Source organism: Adiantum capillus-veneris, chromosome 18 (assembly GCF_014529385.1).
Source record: "Adiantum capillus-veneris isolate H3 chromosome 18, ASM1452938v2, whole genome shotgun sequence".
In the NCBI taxonomy this organism is placed as follows: domain Eukaryota; kingdom Viridiplantae; phylum Streptophyta; class Polypodiopsida; order Polypodiales; family Pteridaceae; genus Adiantum; species Adiantum capillus-veneris.
Window position 1 is genome coordinate 30,282,180 of NC_140948.1, and position 19,152 is coordinate 30,301,331.

General features: G+C 42.7%; 1 pseudogene; it reads left to right on the forward strand.

Moving 5' to 3' along the window:
* Positions 1-2,418: 2,418 nt before the first annotated feature.
* The window catches only part of LOC147435420 (CBL-interacting serine/threonine-protein kinase 3-like), an 80,212-nt pseudogene continuing 63,478 nt past the window's right edge, over positions 2,419-19,152 (forward strand).

Here is a 19,152-nt window from a genome sequence, read left to right on the forward strand (position 1 = left end):
TGACATGCATGCAAGATGCACACGTAGGTGATAGCCTGTGTCCCGGACGAAGGCCTTCGCTTTGCACATGCTGAAAACAGTCCAGAGCTTGCTGTCCTCGGCCATTGTTGGGCAGTGAATGCGTTCCAAAAGATGATATCCTGCACAGGAGCACCACATCTGGCATACATATCGACCAAGGCATTGCGAAGCATGGCAATTTTTTGCAACGGCCTCTTACTGACAATATTAGAGTGAACTGCTTGCCCATCAGTTGCTACTACTGCATCGCTCTTTGTGTGGAAAAAAGAATTAGCTACCTCTTCTGCTCTTTGAGAAACCTGAGACAAAGCTCCGAGCTGCTTCTGGAACCTGAGAGCTGCTTGTGGAGAAGATTGAATTGCTGCTGAGAGCAACGCGGAATGCTTTTCTTATTTTATTCACTTGGTAGCTTTTGACAGCGTAGTTAAAAAAAAAAAAAAGAAGAAGTCACGTGGGTTAACAAGAGGCCAGGGATAAGAAAATGCCTCCTACGCTAACGAAATAAAGATGACAAAAAAGTTGTGAGCTACATCTGGAAAAGAGACCTGTAGTCATCGCAATATTGTAAATAGATATGGAGGGAGAGAGAGAGAGAGAGAGAGAGAGAGAGAGAGAGAGAGAGAGAGAGAGAAAAGAAGAAGAAGAAGAAGAAGAAGAGAGTTTTAACGTCGTAGGAAACTATCCCAAGAGACCTTAAAGATATAGCCGACGAGGAGAGTTGAACTCAAGACCTATTATTCAAGAGGGAAATGGCATAACCAATCTACCTTATACCATTTTCCCACTTTTATTAGCACACACACACTCGAGAAGAAGAAGGAAGAGAGAGAGAGAGAGAGAGAGAGAGAGAGAGAGATTTGTACCAAGGAAACACGATACATGCTGATATTCGTGATAGTGGGTTACTTGAAAATAACTCATACTTGTCATGCCCAATAGGGGCAAGGCTAGGAAGCTCTGGACTGTTTTTAGCAGATGCAAAGAGAGGGCATCTCTTTGAGGAGCTTCTTGTCTAGAATGTTGTCTCTTGGATATGCCCAAGAGATGCAGGGACAGAAAGCGTGGGCTATTTGAGAGAGAGATTTGTAGGATACATGTTGATATTCGCGATAGTGGGTTAATTGAAAATAACAGTATGTATGTCAAATGTGGCGTACTTGTGTGAGCGCAACAAGTCCTTGACAAGATTCATGCCCAAAATGTTCTCTTGGAGTGCATCAATTTTGGGATATGCTCCATAGCAGGAAGCTCTAGGTTGTTTGAGAGAGAGATTTGTACCAAGGTAGCAGGATACATGCTGATATTCGTGATAGTCGATTAATTGAAAATAACAGTATGTATGGTGTACTTGTTCGAGCGCAACAAGTCCTTGACGAGCTTCGTGTCCGAAGTGTTGTTTCTTGGAGTGCATTGATTTTGGGATATGCCCAGTAGGGGTAGTGGTAGGGCTAGGAATCTCTGTGCTGTTTACAACAGATGCAAAGAGAGGGAATCTCTCCGAATGCGATCACTTACACATGCATCTTGAAGGCATCTGGCATCATGCAAGAGGGAAAAGAGTTCTCGATGATATTGTTTTCTTTTTTTTCTAGAGAGTACAAGAACTTTGAAACACATGCACACACCCTATGTACAACAACTGCACAGGTAGGGAGAGAGGCATCCCATCACACACATACACACACCCGCAAATGGGAATAGTCCCTAAGGACTTAGAACATGTCTTCAGGTTACCAAGGGGTTATTGAACCCAAGACCTTAGGCACATAGGCTATGACTCTACCAACTGAGCTAGCACCGGTTGACTCTCGATTATATTGTTAGCCACGAACTATTGACAAAAAAACGTCCTATTTGGCACTACCTTGGTCGACATGTATGCCAAATGTGATGTACTTCATAAAGCACAAAAAGTGCTTGAGGAGATTTTTATCCGGAATGTCGTCTCTTGGAATGCAGTGATCATAGGATATGCCCAACAGAGGCAAGGCCAAGCAGCTCTCGGCTGTTTTCAGCAGATGCGCATGCCCCAACCTCTCTCTCTCTCTCTCTCTCTCTCTCTCTCTCTCTCTCTCTCTCTCTCCAATACACACGCACATACATGCATATACTCAAGCTTCCAAGAGACCCCATATATACTTGGCATCGATTAAAGATACCATGAATTGAATGATCTTCCCATGGGTGTTTACTACAGAATGTTTGGGAACAGAGTGACAATAGACATGGTGACCTAACTGCACTCTATGCGCCAGGATTTCAGCAAAGTTGTGCTTCGACTAATCAATCCCTAAAACGTAACTTTAGTTAGTTTGAGGCAGGCAGGGCAGGGACAAAGGGACGGGAAGGGTAGACATCGACGATTGGTGTGGCCGTGATGCATATGCTCCTATGAGCATGTTGAACAGAGTTGGGAACTACATGCTAGGACGTACCTTGGGTGAAGGCACTTTTGCTAAAGTGAAGTATGCTAAACATCATCTAGAGATTGGAGAAGCCCTTGCCATTAAGATGAGCTTCATTAGCTAATGAGCATCATCGACAAGGAGAGAATCCGGAAGTGCAAAATGGTACTGCTCTTTGCATACTCTAGAGATAGAATTTCCTTCTCCTTTTATTCCTCAATCTCATCAGTCCTACTCTCTTCTGCACCAGATTAAGAGGAAAATTTCCACCATGAAGCTCATCAAGCATCCCAACGTGGTGCATCTCAAGGAGGTAATCTCCCTATGGCCTCCTTATTTGGTTAAGAGGCTTTGCCGAGGTAGAGGTAGGTTGTAGGCAAGAAAGCCTTCTAACTCATGATTTGCAAACTAAGTCATAAACTCATCCTTCTACGTCCTAGTTAGCAAGAAGAAGGTCTATACTGTGCTAGAATTTGTGGATGGGTGTGAACTCTTTGACAAGATTGTAGGTGTTATTACTATCTCATATTTCAGTTGGCATTAAGTAAGGGCTTCTCTTTTAGAAGCTTCTAGTATACATGCAGGTTGAGATTGGCAGAATGGTTAAGCTTTTAGGCAATGTAAGCCTTCAAAATTCAAATCTAGAGGGAAATTAATTGGTTTTAGAGAAAATATGTGTCCACAATTTTGGGAAAAAAAGCCAATATGAGAATCTATTGACATGCATCATCTCTCTCTCTCTCTCTCTCTCTCTCTCTCTCTCTCTCTCGTGGAAGTTCTCTTGTGTCGGTAAAGCCAGCCAGGAACTATGTCAAGGCTATTGAGGGGAGGGAGCAGCTAACTACAAAGGAGAAGATGATAATATTTTTGTTTATTGATTTTTTATACATTGACCAACAGTATGTGTGTATGCTTCAGTAGCTTCATTTAAAATGAGAAATGCGTAGGAGTGGAGGTAGAGGGAGAGGGTGAAAGTGAGTGCAAGTAAAACATTAGAGATAGAAGCGCAAGAGAGGAAGAGAAATAGTTTGACACATTCCAATCATACAATATGAACTTTTCAATCTCTCTCTCTCTCTCTCTCTCTCTCTCTCACTCACACACACACACACACACACACACACACACACACACACACACACACACATACACACACATTACACTTGGATCACACATGTCAAGAAAGATGAAGTGCTCGCCAAGATATGGTACTTGATCTCCTGAGGGGGGGTCACTATATGTCAAACCTATATATCATATGCATTCAAGGATCCGTATAAAGCCCCGTAGCTATAAATTTTTCATCACCATTAAAAGGGACCTTTTTTCTATTCAAGCACTAAAGAAAATTTTCAAGAGTATTTTTTCAACTTCTATACGTGCTACTATTGAATCCATGTGATATGTATTTTTTAATTGTGTGACCCCCCCAAGTACTTGATAGTACGCTTCACCAAAATCCTAAAAGCAAAGAGAAATAGCATTAATTGATTCAAGCAGGCATATGTCGTCTTCTGCATTCGAGGCTTGTTAAGGCGGTTACGCCACTAGCGGAAGCTAAATAGCGAGAACTCAACCAACAACAGAATTTGTCAGACGAGGACGGAGCTTGACCCGCAGGCGCATGGAAACAACTAGGTGGGTGTCAAATCACCTACTCGACCTTCTAATGACAATCACTACTAAGGAAATCAAATCTAAGTTCTAAAATACGCAAGTGACTGAAATCCGTACTACGAACGAATGCTATACGAAACAGGATTTAGAATCATTGAATCGATCTCAAACTCAAGGGGAAGTCTAGACACTAGGTAAGAACAACACCCTAAAGACTTGAACTGCAAAGTCAACCTATAACCACTCCGTGCGGCAAACGCGTATGAAGACAGGCCAAAAAATACAGGTGACCGAAACTTGACCCCGATGGTACTAATGTGTAGCTCTACTCGTTGTGGTTCTATAGATATGCTGCACGCTCTATTCCGACACACGAGTTGAAAGAAAACTCACACCGAAGCTCGTAGGAACTTACTACACGTAGAAGCCGATAGCGCGCACTCTTGGTATCTGTGCGTAGCTCTCACCGTTGCTAACACAATGGCGGTGACGCTTCTCCAATGGCGGCCCCATAGCTCGCGTAGCAAGAAGATAAGACTCTCTCTCTCTCTCAGACACAGTCACGGTGCTCAAAAACTCCCTTTGATTAATTATTGAATCTCTTTTAGGTTACAAAACTTTGGCTTATATACCTCAGCCTTGGAGGTGAGAACATCTCTAATTATTTACATCAACAGGTGAAATTACTTCGGGATTACCAGCTGGAAACTCAATTGAGTCCCGTTACTTAATGAATGGCTCAAATCAAAATTAATGTCGGAAAGACATTTATTACAATCAATGGTTACAAAATGATGGGTGTGAGCAAAAATGCGGGTGTGATCCTCTGCTGGCTCAACAAGGCTTGAAGGCCATCCAAAGGGATAATCTACAGCTCTTTGTTATTTGCTTCATCATCAATGTGGTGGGCGTTTTTATCTTCGTCATCTTTGTGACTTGGTTGGAGGAGTCCTTCACCAGGGTCTTCATGCCTAATTTTCTCATGAGCTATAGGGATTTTTTGTCTGCATCGTCATCAACATCAGTTGAACTATGCAGGAGATAGCCCTCTTCTTCTCCATTTAATGAGCACAAGAGGTAACCCACATCAACTCCCCATTTGTTTGTAGACGATAGGAATTGGCTTGTGTTTGACGGATACGCCGCGACGGACGTCAGCACAGTGAGAACTCACTAACAAGATTTGTCAGCTAAGGACGAAGCTCGACCCACAGGCGCGTGGAAGCAAGCATATGGTGTCAACCTACACTTGACCGACTCCTAACTAATTCCTACAGAGGTCTCTGCCCAATGTCTAAGTCACAGCCTTCAAGAGTGCATAAGAGAAAACTTCCTACAACGCTTTCTAGAGCCGAACACCCATCAAACAATCTCGGAACACCACAGAACTTGAAGGAGACCCTACCAACACCAATAGGTCGCTCTTCCTAAGGTCTATGAAGCAAAATCCCAACTTAAAACACCCGGTGCAAAATCACGTAGGATGTCTGGCCGAAATTTGCAGGTCTTCGTTTTCAAAATCTAAAGTGCCTAATGTGTAGCTCTACTCAATGCGAACGCGTGGATATGCTGCAATGAAAAATCAGACAACGTATGCTCATCGAATCACCAGATGAAGCTCGTAGATGGAGCTCACAAAACCAGACCGTACTCGCACAATGTAGGTATTGGCGCGTAGCTCTCGTCGAGGGCAACATGCCGCACTTCTCCGCACTCGATTCCGACCACCGGTACGCGCGTAGCCTCAAGATGAAGCTCTCACTCTCTCTCGTACATAGTACGCTCACTCACAGACTTCAAACTTTTTAAAATGACAAATTTTTTTTTCATTAAGGTCAAAAAGTGGTATAAATACCTTACAATTCTCAAACCCTAATGTTCCATCTTAACCATCTACTCAATCTAAATGTCAAAACTGGGATACAATCCGGAAACTTCTGTAAGCCCCAATATTTATAAGGTGAAATGTCGGGTTTTCTCAATAAATGAATAATTACAAAAAATGATAATCTGCCGAGCAGTCAATTTCCGTAGGGTGTGTCCAGCTTCTCACACTCCCCCCCTCCTTGCTCATGTCGTCCCCGACATGGCTGTTGATCTGCTTCTTCATCTTATGGTTTCTCGCATTTTGAGCAGCGACTCGTATCTTGCATGTTGAGCCAGTAGTGTTGGGCCGAATATGTCGGTGTTGATGGTGAAGAAGCCGGTGTAGAAAGCTTCTTCAAAGGCCCGGAGGTGATAGGATGGCAAAAACATGATCCTTTGATACAATGCATGTATCACCTCCTTGGAAGGATGACCAGACAGATCATATGCCCATCTGTAAGTATCTTGAAAGAAGAAGATACTGTCTGTCACATGGCCCGGTTTGAACGTCTCGAAGACTGCCAAAAGGGTTTTGCAAATCTTCCTCATCATAATGCAAGATAGGTCAGGCGAGCCAGTGAACAATTTGATGGCGTCCGTTAGGGTTTTCACCATGTATTGAACACTTATTCTCTCGCGTGCCTTCAAGCCTGGCAGCTTCGGATAGTTTAGCCAAGTAGCTTGGCTTCTTTGTAGTAGCTCCTGGGCCTTCCACGTCCGCATCCTTGGTAGAGGGAAAAAACTTATGTTATCTCTGATGACTTTGGGTGCCTCTACCAAATGGATTAGGTATTGTGGATACTTTGTCAGCCATGCCTTTCTCCACCTGGCTTTACTCCTTCAGGCTTGGAGATATCTGCTGTGTAGAGTGGCACTGTTGGCTCTTCTATGATTCTCTTGTTGATGGTGGTGGCTTCGTACTTTAGTAAAGGATATGGGAGAGAGGGTTGTAGCCATTCACGCCGAAGGTTGCTGGCATCTATCTTCTGAATGATCATGGATTTAAAAACCCTCTGCTCCCATTCCAAAGCTTCTTTGGCCGTTTCTCTGATTTTTGCTTCTATGGCCTTGCGCAGCTTCTCTTCCTCTTCTTGTGTCAGAGCTTGTGGCTCTTGAGAGGGTCCTACAAGGATTTCCTCTTGCATGGGTGTGTCCACAGGATCTGGCACATTCTCTAGGTCTATGCCTTCCATGGCTGCTGGCCCTGTGCTTGCCTGCTCTTCTGCCTGCTGGCCTCTCAGCTCTTCTATCTGCTTTTGGAATGTCTGTTTCTTTGCTTCAGCTTGTTCTCCCATATTCACGAGGAGGTCGTTCAAATCGGCGTTTATCTTCTCCGCCTCCTCGAGCTTTCTCTTGATATTTTCTAGCTCATCTTGCATTGCCTTCTGCTCTTCTTCCAAGCGGGTCTGCATGACTACTAATCCTTCTGCCATTATCAGTCTTTGCTTCTTCTCTAAATTCAACTCTTTCTAGAGCTCTTTCATTTGTTCTTCATAGATCTGGCTCTCTGAAGTGGTGTGAGTTGAGCTAGTAGCTCTGACTCTGGCAGGAGATGCCCGTAGCCGCTGGATGGTTTGATCTTTAACTTTAAGTTGGTCCTTGAGCTCAAGGACCTCATCTGGCTAGCCTCCTGCTCTATTTCTGCCTTCTCTTTGGCATTACGCATGGCCTCCACTTCCTTGGACTCCTCAGCAAGTTGTAGGGTTAGGTTATCCCTTTCCCTTTCTGCATCTGTCAATGTCTTGCTGAGTTGTCTATATTCCTCTTCGGCTCCTTGCAGTCTTTGAGCTGCTTCCTGATTTTCTCTTTCCATCTCCTGGGATCTTTGCAATGCCTTTGCGAGACTGGCTTGCAGCTCTACTTCTCTCTCTATCTGCCTTTGGCTTTGTTTTTGTAAAGTGTTGACTTCAAGCTTTATCTGCACTTCAGTGGATTTGAGAGTTGCCATTTCACTTTCTGAGGCCATTGATTGTGCCCTTAGCCCGGTCAGCTTGGTCATCACCACATCCCAATCATTGGTGGGTGGGTGCAAGTCCACTGTATCAGTGGCCATCTCCTTTAGCTCCACTAACCGTCGCAGGCTCTGCATTTGCTCTTTGGGCCCCATGCTTGCCAAGTCTAATGCGACTGTGGCAGCCTCTTCTTTTGAATATCTGGTAGCCAGTAGGTCTAGAAATGTGTTATACCTTGCTTCATTTGGCTCTGGCTGCTCACTTTTAGGCTTAGCTTCTTCTTTTGGTTCTTGCTCTTGGCTCTGTTCTTGCTTTGACTCTTCTTGATCTTCAGGTTTGTCTTGCTCCTCTTTTTGTTGAGTCTGTGGAGGGCTATGAGGAGGTGGTGAGGGCGGTGGGCTGGACTCAGGGCTGGACGGTGGAGTTGTCAGTTTTTTCTTGAAATCCCTGTCCGCCTTTGTTTTCCTCTCTCTCTCTTGGCCTTCCTGCTCCTCTAGTAGTTGCCGTCAGACTTGCTCTACTTCTGCTTTTGTAAATGGTACATGTTGGATATTTTCGACTGTGGCATCCAGAATCTCAAAATTCTTAATATAGTCGTCGAATCTGTCTCTGTGCACCCTTTGGGATGATCGCGACATTGCTTCTAGAGACGGCTTCATAACTCATTCAAATCTCCTTTGAGGGCTCTTTCTGCTCTAAAACTTTCCATCAGCTGCTCTAGCCATGTCGCCTTCTATGATTTCTTCTCTTTTACAGGCACTTGGACAGATTCCTTCTTTCCCTTCTTCAGCTCTGGCTGCTCTTCTTGCATAGTCTCTAGCCGGCGTTTCAAACGTGTTGCCACCCTTGGTGCTTTGTGTTGTTCCTCTTCCTTATCTTCCTTGAGCCTTAGCCAGTAGTTCTGTGATGGAGGGTCGGGCCATCTTCCCTTGGCGTGCAATGCCCCATAAATCACTTTCGTGATTAGCTCACACGTCACAATGTATGTGGGGTTCTTGTTGCCCATCTTCACCAGGTTGTCATGTATATAAGCTGCATAATTGATTACCTTCTGCTTGCTTTTCTGCATTCCCCAAGTGAAGGTTGTGGCAATTGCTCTAGGCGGCATTCTGTACTTTTGTGGCCACTTTGTACACATATGGAAGTACTGGTTGTACAACTGACTCATGATTGCCACTTTGGGGTTGGCAATGTCTTCAAAAGTGTAGTTGCCTTTCTTCTCTGTGTACACCTTTACTTCGTCTCTTCTTTTGGTTACACTATCCCCTTTGTTGGAGAGGTCTAGTGCAGCTGCCACTACTCTCTCTGTGATTACAATCTCCGTGTTTGGCTTGCCCTGTAGATCCGTAACTCGTGCCACTCCATCTTCCTTGATTGTCGGCACAAATTCCCATACTCTTCTTATGTCGATTCCTGCCGGCACAGCTTCAAAATAATATTGGAGATCAATCTTCTCCAGGTACTCTGCCATCTTGCTTCTGACAAACTCATTGAGCTCCCTTGGTAGCATGGGTAGCTCTATCCCATTTCCTTCGGTGTCTTTGAACACACCTTGGTAGATCTTTAGATCATTTGACTCTAGAAGGTCCTCTTGGATCCACGTGCTGGTTGGCTTTAGAGTTCCTTTTGGGATGACGAAGGGCTCTACTTCTTCCAAATAATCCTTTATGGTCATCCTCTTCTTCTTTGCCGGTGACTTTGCGGTTGTCATAGATCCTATTGCACTCAGTAGTCCGAAGTTAGCGTTTTTTCCATATCAGCTGAGAAACTGAGTTTTAACTATCCAAATGACTTGAAAATTGAAAATAAAACTTAAAAGGAACTTGGGCAACTGTGCATGTGCTCACAGTACAATTTTGGCAAAAATTTATCATCTAAACATCCTACGCGTAGGATGTCTTTTTCATCAGACTTTGGTGATACTTGACATGCTGGTGGTCCTTGGCCTGTACAACATGGCTATGTGCTTGGAATTGGATTTGGGCATCAAAAAGTGGATTTTTGGACAGATTCAAGCTTTAGGCTCACAAATTGGGTAGAAAGTCCACAATAGGTAGCAAATGATCTCCAAATGGGTTGAAAATTGATATATGGGATCCTTGCACCATGGTAATGGCTCCCATGATGTCATTCTTTGCACAAAAGGTCAAAAACATGCTGAAGACATCCTATGCGTAGGATGTCTATCTCATCAAAATGGATTGAGATTTGTTATGTGGGTAGTCCTTGGCATGTGGAACATGGCCATGCTCTTGGATTTTGATTTGGACAAGATTTGATGTTAGTAAGACCTTGTGTAGTGTTTTTGGGCTCAAAAAGTGTATCTTGGAGGTGTTGGGGGTAAAAAATGATTAGAATGGCTTCAAACTTGATATATGAGCTCTTGAAGATGATAAGAAAAGATCTGGAATGTAAAAATACCCTCTGTAGGCCAAAAATGTCAAATAGACATCCTATGCGTAGGATGTCTACTTCATCATTTTTTGCAAGTGACCACACAGATTGGTTGGCTATGTGCTCATGAACGTGTTGTGCAAGTTTCATGTGTTTTGGACTAGTTTTGGTAGGTCTATGGCCCATTATTGCCTCTATGCTATAACTTTGCGTTTTTTAATGCATATGAGGTCAATTTTGGTCCAAATGTGATGAAACTTGGTGGCTAACATGTAAAGGCTATTCAGAAAATGTGTGTGATGAGAGTTTTTGGGTTCTGTGCCCATAAATGGCCTTGAGACATCCTACGCGTAGGATGTCTCCTGATGATTTTTTAATGGAAACTGCTACTGGTGCCTGCCCTTAGTCCCCTTGAGCCCTTTTACGCCTAATTTCAACAAAAAAGTCAAATGGATAGAAAATAACTCCCTGTGTGGATTTCACAGCCTCCGAGTCGTTTTTTGACTTGTGGTGTGCTTTTGGGCGAAATTTCTTGATGTTGGTCTCCATAGCTTCCCGATCCCTTGGGGATCCTTGCCGTATGGTTTTTGTCGACTTTGGCTTCACCGGAGCTCCATTTGGCAATTTGTCGCTCTAAAAGCACCTGCGGTTGCGTTTACATGTCTTCGATGACTTGTGGTGGTCTACCACCATACGACTTGGTTGTTGATGGTCTAGGAAAGCCGCTCGTGAAGTTTGGTGGCAAATGGACATGCGGTTTGGTCGCGAGAGCTATTTGATACTTTGTGTGTGTGATGCCGTTTCTGAAATTTAGTGCCGCTTCGGGTCACCTTTTGGTCATGTGGGCTACATAGACTTGTCGAGCATGTTGAGATGCTCCTACCCATGAATTTTGGTAGCATTTGGGCGCCTTTCCGCCGATTTCCCATTTGGTGGCCTCTTGCAGGGTTCTAGGAATTAGGGTTTTTCCCGATGGTTTTCTAGTGCCTTTGGACATCCAAGACTGGTCTCCTATGCTAGGGTAAGCTGCCGATGAAGTCTCGTTGCTTTTGGGTTAGCCGTTAGGTGGCCACTTCTACTTGTAGGTTTCTACTGCTTGCTTTCTGTGTGAACCCTACGCTAGTTTTCGCGACAAAACGACAAACATGCGCGAAAAGCTCAAGGTGGTGAGCCTACCTCTCATGTCTGAAGCCCATCGGGTAGTCGTGCGCATCGTAGAAGCTGCTGGAAGTTCCGTTCGCTCTAGGTGGCAAGAGCTCTCTCTCAAAGGTCAATAGTGGAAATGAGCTAAAAATGAAGTGAAAAATTCTTATAATGGGGGTCCCCGAACCACTTTTCATGAAATTTGACATGTGCTCCCAACTTCTTGCGAGATGCAGTTTAGGCTCAAAAATTTCTTAATTTGGACTTCATTTGCCCTGTTTACCAAAAATTTGGCATTTTGATCAAAATCTGGCCAAAACACGCTTTTCGTTCCAGTCTCATAATTGCACCCCCATTGTACCATAGGTTGTCCTATAGTCATTGATCATCCCCATATTTTTCGTTTTTCATTTCGACCGTTTTCACCTGCTTTTTGTATTTTTGAAGTTTTTTTGCTGAAAATTAGCAAAATTAAAAGGAAAATAGCAAATCAAACCCAGAAAATTTCCATAAATCATAATAAATCAAAAACATCACCGCAAAACATTATATACACTCACATGCAATTTTTATGGCCGGATTTCTCCGTTTTACCAATATTTTGCTCGAAAAATGACTATTTTTACTTATATACACACACCTAGGGGCTTGATTTGGCGTTTGGTGTAGATTCATGCTGTATAGCCCTTTTGTGCTCTTTGTGCCATTGGGTCCGCATTTGAGAATGCCTCCCCCCCTCCTAGCCGGAGTCCTCCTGGACGACAAGGTATCGTCTCGGAGTATGTGCCGTACACGTGTTGAAAAATTTGTGCTAATGCTTGGCCGTGTAATGTGGCGCTATAGTATGCATACTCGGTCAATGCATGGAAAAATTAATGCTGTGCAAGAGAAGGGTATAAGCAAGATGCTTATTGGCTTTCGCCGTCGAGGTTACCTGTTTTCTTTGCAAGTAAAAGCTGTAACTCTATTGCTCTTTGTTTGATTGTCTTTCTTGCAAAAGTCGCTTGCTTTGCCGCTACTGTTGATATGGCCGTAGTTGTCTTTGTGGAGAGAATTGGCTTGGCCGGAATGGCCGTAGACCGTATCTCTTTTGCTTTCCATTGGTAGCTTGTTTTTGGCGGTTTTTGTAGGTTAGTTACTCCTGTGGTTGCCATTGTTTTGTTGCTGATTGGCATCCACATAAGTCGGTTTGCCGGTTGCATATGCAGTTGCTTGCCTTCCGATGTTGCTTGTACTGAAGGAAGTTCCTTTTGCTTCGGTTTTGGAATCCAAATGCGAGTCGTATTTGAGTTATTGCTGAGCATTTTCTTTGGGATCCATATCTGTTTTATTCCCTTGGTTTTTGGTTGAACTATCTGCTTCAGTTGAGTTCTTCTGTTGTATTGTTTGTTGTTTGCCATGTCATTTCTATCCTTCGGCACCAATATTTGTTTTTCTCTTGTTGGTAACTCTGATATTTTCACTGCGACCGGTGACTTTTCATACCTGTACTGAATATGGCTGGCAGTTCCCTGTTTGTTAGCCTTGGGTATCATTTTGTTCTTTAGTGGAACCCTTGCCTTTGGCTCTTTTTCCAGTGATTGCATTGCTATTAGCGGATTATTCCGGGGTTGCTGAGCAAAGGATATTACTCGTTGTTCTTGTGCATGCTGAATTTTGACTGCATTTGCATTCAAATCTATTTGCACATTGTACTCTTTTTTCCAAGGTTGTCCCAACAACATGGGGTGTTGTGTGCTTTCATCCTTGACTACATAAAATTTGTGTGGGTAAATATATTGATGTACTTGTACGTGCAATATAGTCTAGCCCAATGTTTTCAGTGAATGTGATGTACTACTCTCCAACACTTGTGGAGTAGGATGAAGTTGACCTGTGGACTTGAGCTATTTGTATAATCCGTAAGAGATTAAATTTGCTTGAGCTCTAGAATCAAGCAATGCCATCGATTCAACTTAATTACTACCCACTTTGATTGCAATTATTGGCTCCACTGTGTCTTTCTCAAAATTGGTTAGTTGAATGGCATTGAGTCACAATGGTGATCCACACTGTTGTTGTTGTCGTAGAAGTCTTCTTTTTGCAATGCGTTCTTTTGCTTCTGCTTGAGCTTCTTCTCGTACCCTCTGTTTCTCCTTCATTCGTTGTTTTCCTTGATGGATTTGTTGAAGCATATCGTGTGTTAGTCATAAATGATATTTCTTCAATCGACATCCACTAATCCAATTTAATATTTCTTCACCTGCTAATGTAGCACGCTTGACAGCTCCGCTTTGTGATAGGTCACTAATCACAAAGGGTCCCATTCCTCGCTTTTTAAGTTTCTTGGCATGTTGCTTTAAGGTATAAACAAGTACATAATCACCTGTTTTGAACTCTTTCGTGCACACATGCTTGTGAAAAAACTCCTTTGGCCTTCTCTTTTTAGCATAGATCGAAGCTACAGCTCTCAAGCGGAGTTCATCTAGCTTTTCAAGATCATCTATTCTTGAAGAGAGCTCATGTCCTGTCCATTCTAAGCGTTTCACTACTCGTAGAGTTGGAATTAAAAACTCTATGGGTAATATAGCATTTACGCCAAACACCATGTTGTATGGTGTCGTTCCTATCGATGTTTTGTAAGCTACCCTGTATGCCCATAGTGTTGAGTGTAGCTGCTGATCCCAATCTGTTCTTGACTCTGATACAATTTTAGTGAGAACCGTGCATAGTGTTTTATTTGTGGCCTCAGCTTTTCCATTTGCTTGTGGATGATATGGAGCATATTTTCTGTGTATGACCATGAACTCCTCTAGCAAATATTCAATGACTTCATTAAGAAAATGCGTTCCTCGATCACTGACTATTTCTATTGGTAACCCGTATCGTACAAAAACATTTTCATACAAAAATTGTGCAATGGTTCGTGCATCTGTTTTTTGTGTTGCCTTGGCTTTCGCCCATTTTGTGAGATAGTCCGTAGCCACAATGATATATTGGGTATGGGTGCGATATGCAGGGGGTGAAATAGGCTCCACAAAATCAGTGTCCCATTTTGAAAATGCCCTTGCCCCCATCATTGGCCGTAGTGGCATCTCATCTCTCTTTATCGGCACCTTGGTGCGCTGACATGCGTCACAACGCTTTACAAACTCTTCAGCATCTATATGCAATGTAGGCCACCATATTCCTGCGGTTAAGACAATTTTTGTCGTCTTATCACCTGAAAAATGGTCTCCACTTATACCTCCATGTGCGTGTTCTAGAATGAGCAGGTATTCACTTTCACTTGCACAGATTCTAAGTTGATTGTCTTTTCCTCGCTTATAGAGTTGGTTTCCAATTAACTGAAAGTCACGAGCCTCCAGCTCTATAGCCCTTTTCCGTGCTCTTGTTATGTGTTCAAAAAACGTCCTTGTGGTTAAGAAATCAATGATATATTGACTCCATGTAGGTGTAATGTTTACCTAAAACAATGTCGCATGGTTCACTAGTCGTTTGGCACTACATATAGTACAATTGGTAACATAAGCATGTGTATCGGTATACATAGTTGGCCAATAAACCCCTAACTGTTTCAGTCTCTGGTGTGTTTTCACTGTTGAACAATAAAATGCACAATCTTGGATATGCGTTTCTTCAAGATAACACTCAAATTCCTCCGGATTTATACATGATCGTAGAATCTGGTCCGGTCCTAGATGATACAGCTGTCCTGCAATCAATTGGAAGTTTTTTGTTTGTCGAATTGTTTGTTGTTTGGATCTGTCTTCCATGTTATCAAACCTACCTCCAAAGGAAAGAATGCTAACAATTTCGTGAGACCATTTGGGTATCATTTCAATGTTGAAAAGATAAGCATCTCGTATGTCATCATCTACTCCTTTAGGAGCTTCCCCGTTATGTAGCCTTGAAAGATGATCCGCCCGTAGATGAGTTTTACTCTTTTTTACCACCACTGTGCAACCAAAATCTAGCAATATAATAAACCAGCGTATAATTCTCCCTGTATTGCATGGTTTATTCACCAGATACAAAAGAGCTTGATGATCTGTGAAGAACACAAATTTGTTTGCGAGCAAATAATGCCGAAATTTCTTTACAGCATAAATCATTCCTAACCCCTCTCTTTCGGTGGTTGTGTAGTTCTTTTATGCACTATTTAACTGCTAGCTTGCATAAAAAACTGAAAAATCCATTGTTCCGTCTCTAGGTTGAGCGAGAATACTCCCGATTGCAAATGCAGAAGCATCAATGTGAACATGGAATATTTTTTCCCAATCCTGTGCGTTAAGTACAGGTGTTGATACAAGGTTTTCCTTCAATTTTTGGAATGAAGTTTCACACTCCTCAGTCCAATCGAAATTGACTAGCAAACGATACAGAGGTTGTGCAATGACTGCATACATATATATGAACATTCGATAATACCCGCAGTGTCTCCCATGAAGGATTGCACTTGTTTCGCATTAGTAGGCCTGGGTAGGTCTACTATGACTTTGATTTTGTGTAGGTCTGTGGTTATGCCATTTCTTGAGACAATGTGTCCTAAGATGCGGCCTTGCCTAACCATAAAAATGCACTTTTCCGGGTTAAGACAGATTCGATATGTTCTGTATTTTTCAAATACCTTTTGCAAATGGTCAATATGTTCCTCTCGTAGAAGAGAGTATACACAAAGATCATCCATGTATATTTCTAAGAATATTCTTAGGTATTCTTTGAACGCGTGCGTCATTAACCTTTGAAAGGTAGCTGGGGCATTAGTTAAGCCAAAAGGCATAATTCAATACGCATAAATTCCCCATTCTGTGGCAAACGCTGTTTTGTGTTGATCCTCTATTGCAATTGTCAATTGGTTGTATCCTGAAAACCCATCTAGAAAGGAATAAGCCCATTTCCCGGCCGCCCTCTCTAGTACATGTTCCGTGATTGGCAAGGGATAATTATCCCTTATGGTGTCTGCATTTACCTTTTTGAGGTTTACACACACTCGCAGTTTTCCGTTCTTCTTGGGGACTACCACAATGGGTGACACCCAATCTGTATGTTTGATTTCATAGATGAATTCAACATCCATCAGCTTGTCAATCTTCTCTTTGATTCGTTTAGCAAATGTGTCATTATATGTATAAGGACGCTGTTTGCTAGGTTTGGCATCTGATTTCAAAGGAATTGTATGTTGGCATATCGATGGATCAACTCCCTTGAGGTCTTTGTAGGACCATGCAAACACATCTTTATATTTCTTGAGGAGTTGTGTTAGCTGTTCTTCTTCTTCAGGCTCTAAATCGGTTGCTATATAGACCGGCTGAGGTTTCTCACCTGGTTCAGCGAGGTCTATCCTTTTTGTATTTTTTGGCCCATCATAAGATTCCTGGTTGGTTCTTTCTCTGACTGGTGGTGTCATTATAATTTTTCTGTCCTGGATGGTAAATTTCCGATAGTGTGATGGTACATTCATGTTTTCTTTTTCGGACTCCCCCTTAACATCACTATCTTCCTCAGTAGTCCATACCTCTCGTAAAGACCGTTTCAGTTCTTGGTATTTCTGCTTACGCTCCAGTTTGGTCCACTCTTGGTCTTTCGTTGTTTCTTTTTTTGATTTTTGAGATTTTTGTGATTTTGTTTCTGTTTTAGCTTTTCGTACTTGTCTTATTTCCTCTTGTGTTCCTTCCCCTCGAACTTTTGAGAATCTTCCTGATATTTGATCTTTTACACAATCCCCTGCTTTTACAAGCATAAGATAGTGAGTTTTACCTTTTATTCAGAGCATCAGGTCCTCTCTCGCTTTGTTTTCTGCTCGTTTTCTCCTATAACGTTCCTGGCGTCTTGGGTGCTGATTAGCAAAATCATAAAACTTGATATTCTTTGTTTTCTCCCCATGCTCACTTGAGTTGTCTGAACACTCATTATCTGCATTGTTATTTACTTCTAGATGCTCAAAGGAGTTATAAAACTCTTCTTGTTCTGGTGGTTCTACCATCTCATCTCCTCCTGGTATAAGGCTTACCATGTAATAGGGTAGCACATCATAGCCATCCTTATTGCAAAATTTTGTTGTTGGACTATCTGTAATGGTACAGACATCCAATGTTGCTAGTATGTGTTCCCATTCCAGAGGTTCTAAGGTATCTTCAGGAAAAGGTGCCGAAATATACTCCTTGTCCTCAATCGCTCTTTCTAAGACACAGTCCTCTCTTTTTAAGCTTCCACAATGTGAAGCTCCGCATATCCATAGCTCTTTTTGTTGCCCTAACCATGCCGGGAGTTCCGACCCTGCTAATGTAACTGAATCAAACTCTTCCACTGGTATCTGGTTCACATCCTTATAACTATGGTCTTTCAGGTGTATTTTGGTTGTTGTCTCACCATGTCTGAGGTATATGTGGTCGTAACCCCAATCCTGGACCATCTTTAATTGTCTCATAAATGGTCTTCCCAAGATGATCTCGCAATTGTTCTTTTTGTCGAAATCGACTATTGCAAATGTATGCTTATACTCGATTCCGCATGAGGTGATACTCACTTTTTCTAAGAGTCCTAGAGGCTTCTCCATGAACCCATCTGCCAATTGCAAATTCATTTTGGTGGCTCTCAAAGCTGGTTTTCCCCATTTTTTCCAGATTTCCTTGGTGGCGATAGCAACTCGTGCTCCACTGTCAAGAATAGCTTTGGAAACTACTCCTTGGAATTCTACTGGTAGCATGGTGTTTCCATCTTCTCCCTCGCAATACTCTCCAACCTTGTTTAATGGTACTGGCCTAGTGTTTAGTTGAGGCCTGTCCAATTCTCTGATCCCTTCCTGAAGCTTAGAGGTGGGGTCTTTTACTCCAAACTTTTCTAGGCATTTGCCTACTGTGGTCCATATGTTTGGTCGTAACCTTAGGAGTTCGGCTAATGTGATTGTGCATGCCACCGGGGTGGACAATAACTCAATCAACCCTTGTGAATCCATCACTTTGTTAGAAGAAAGTCTTTGAGATGGGATTGCTCTCACCTCAGACTTGGCTTCATACTCTCCTAGGTAAAAGGGTAGAGTTTTCAGCGAGTCTGGTTGGCTGTGCCCCGAACTAATTGATCCCTGGTCTCCCCCTTGTGAATGTATATCAAAGTTCATTTGTGACCTTGCCTCAAATTCTTCAATAGGAGGTAAGATCTCATTTTTCTCTTTTCTCGTGTTTTTCACGTGGTAACTCTCCCTGTTAGCTTCGTTGGCCTCACGGATTTTTTTCCACAGCTCATCTAGACCGTTATAATCCTTACCCATTTCTGCCAGTGTTTTAGGCTGGAACCCGTCACTTGCTCCATCTGTAGTATTTGGCACTATGATAGGCTCTCCCCTAAACTCATAGGCATTCGTGAGTCTTTCCTTCGTTTCTACTTGTTCCTCTAAAGTTGGGTTGATAGGGGTGGGAGCTGGTACTTCATGCCCATTTGCAGGTTTACCAAGCGGGTTTTCTATCAAAGATTGAGTTGTTTCAATCATCTTTCTACATTTCCATCCTCTGTTTTTCTATTTCAGCATATGGATAAGTCATCCATCTTTGCTCTTGGGTTTGGTTCTTTTTGAGTCTGGCTTCATAAGCTTTTAGAAGTGCATCTAACTGCTCATTTACCTTGTCTGCCAGTATTGATCCTCCTGATCCTGCACTTTTGGGTTTTGCTGTTTCCTTGGGTGCTATGGTTGCCACCGTGTGTGAGCTTAGGCTAGCTAGATCCTCTAACCGCTCTAATCTATCCTTTGTGTGTTTTAACTCTTCGGATAGAGCCGT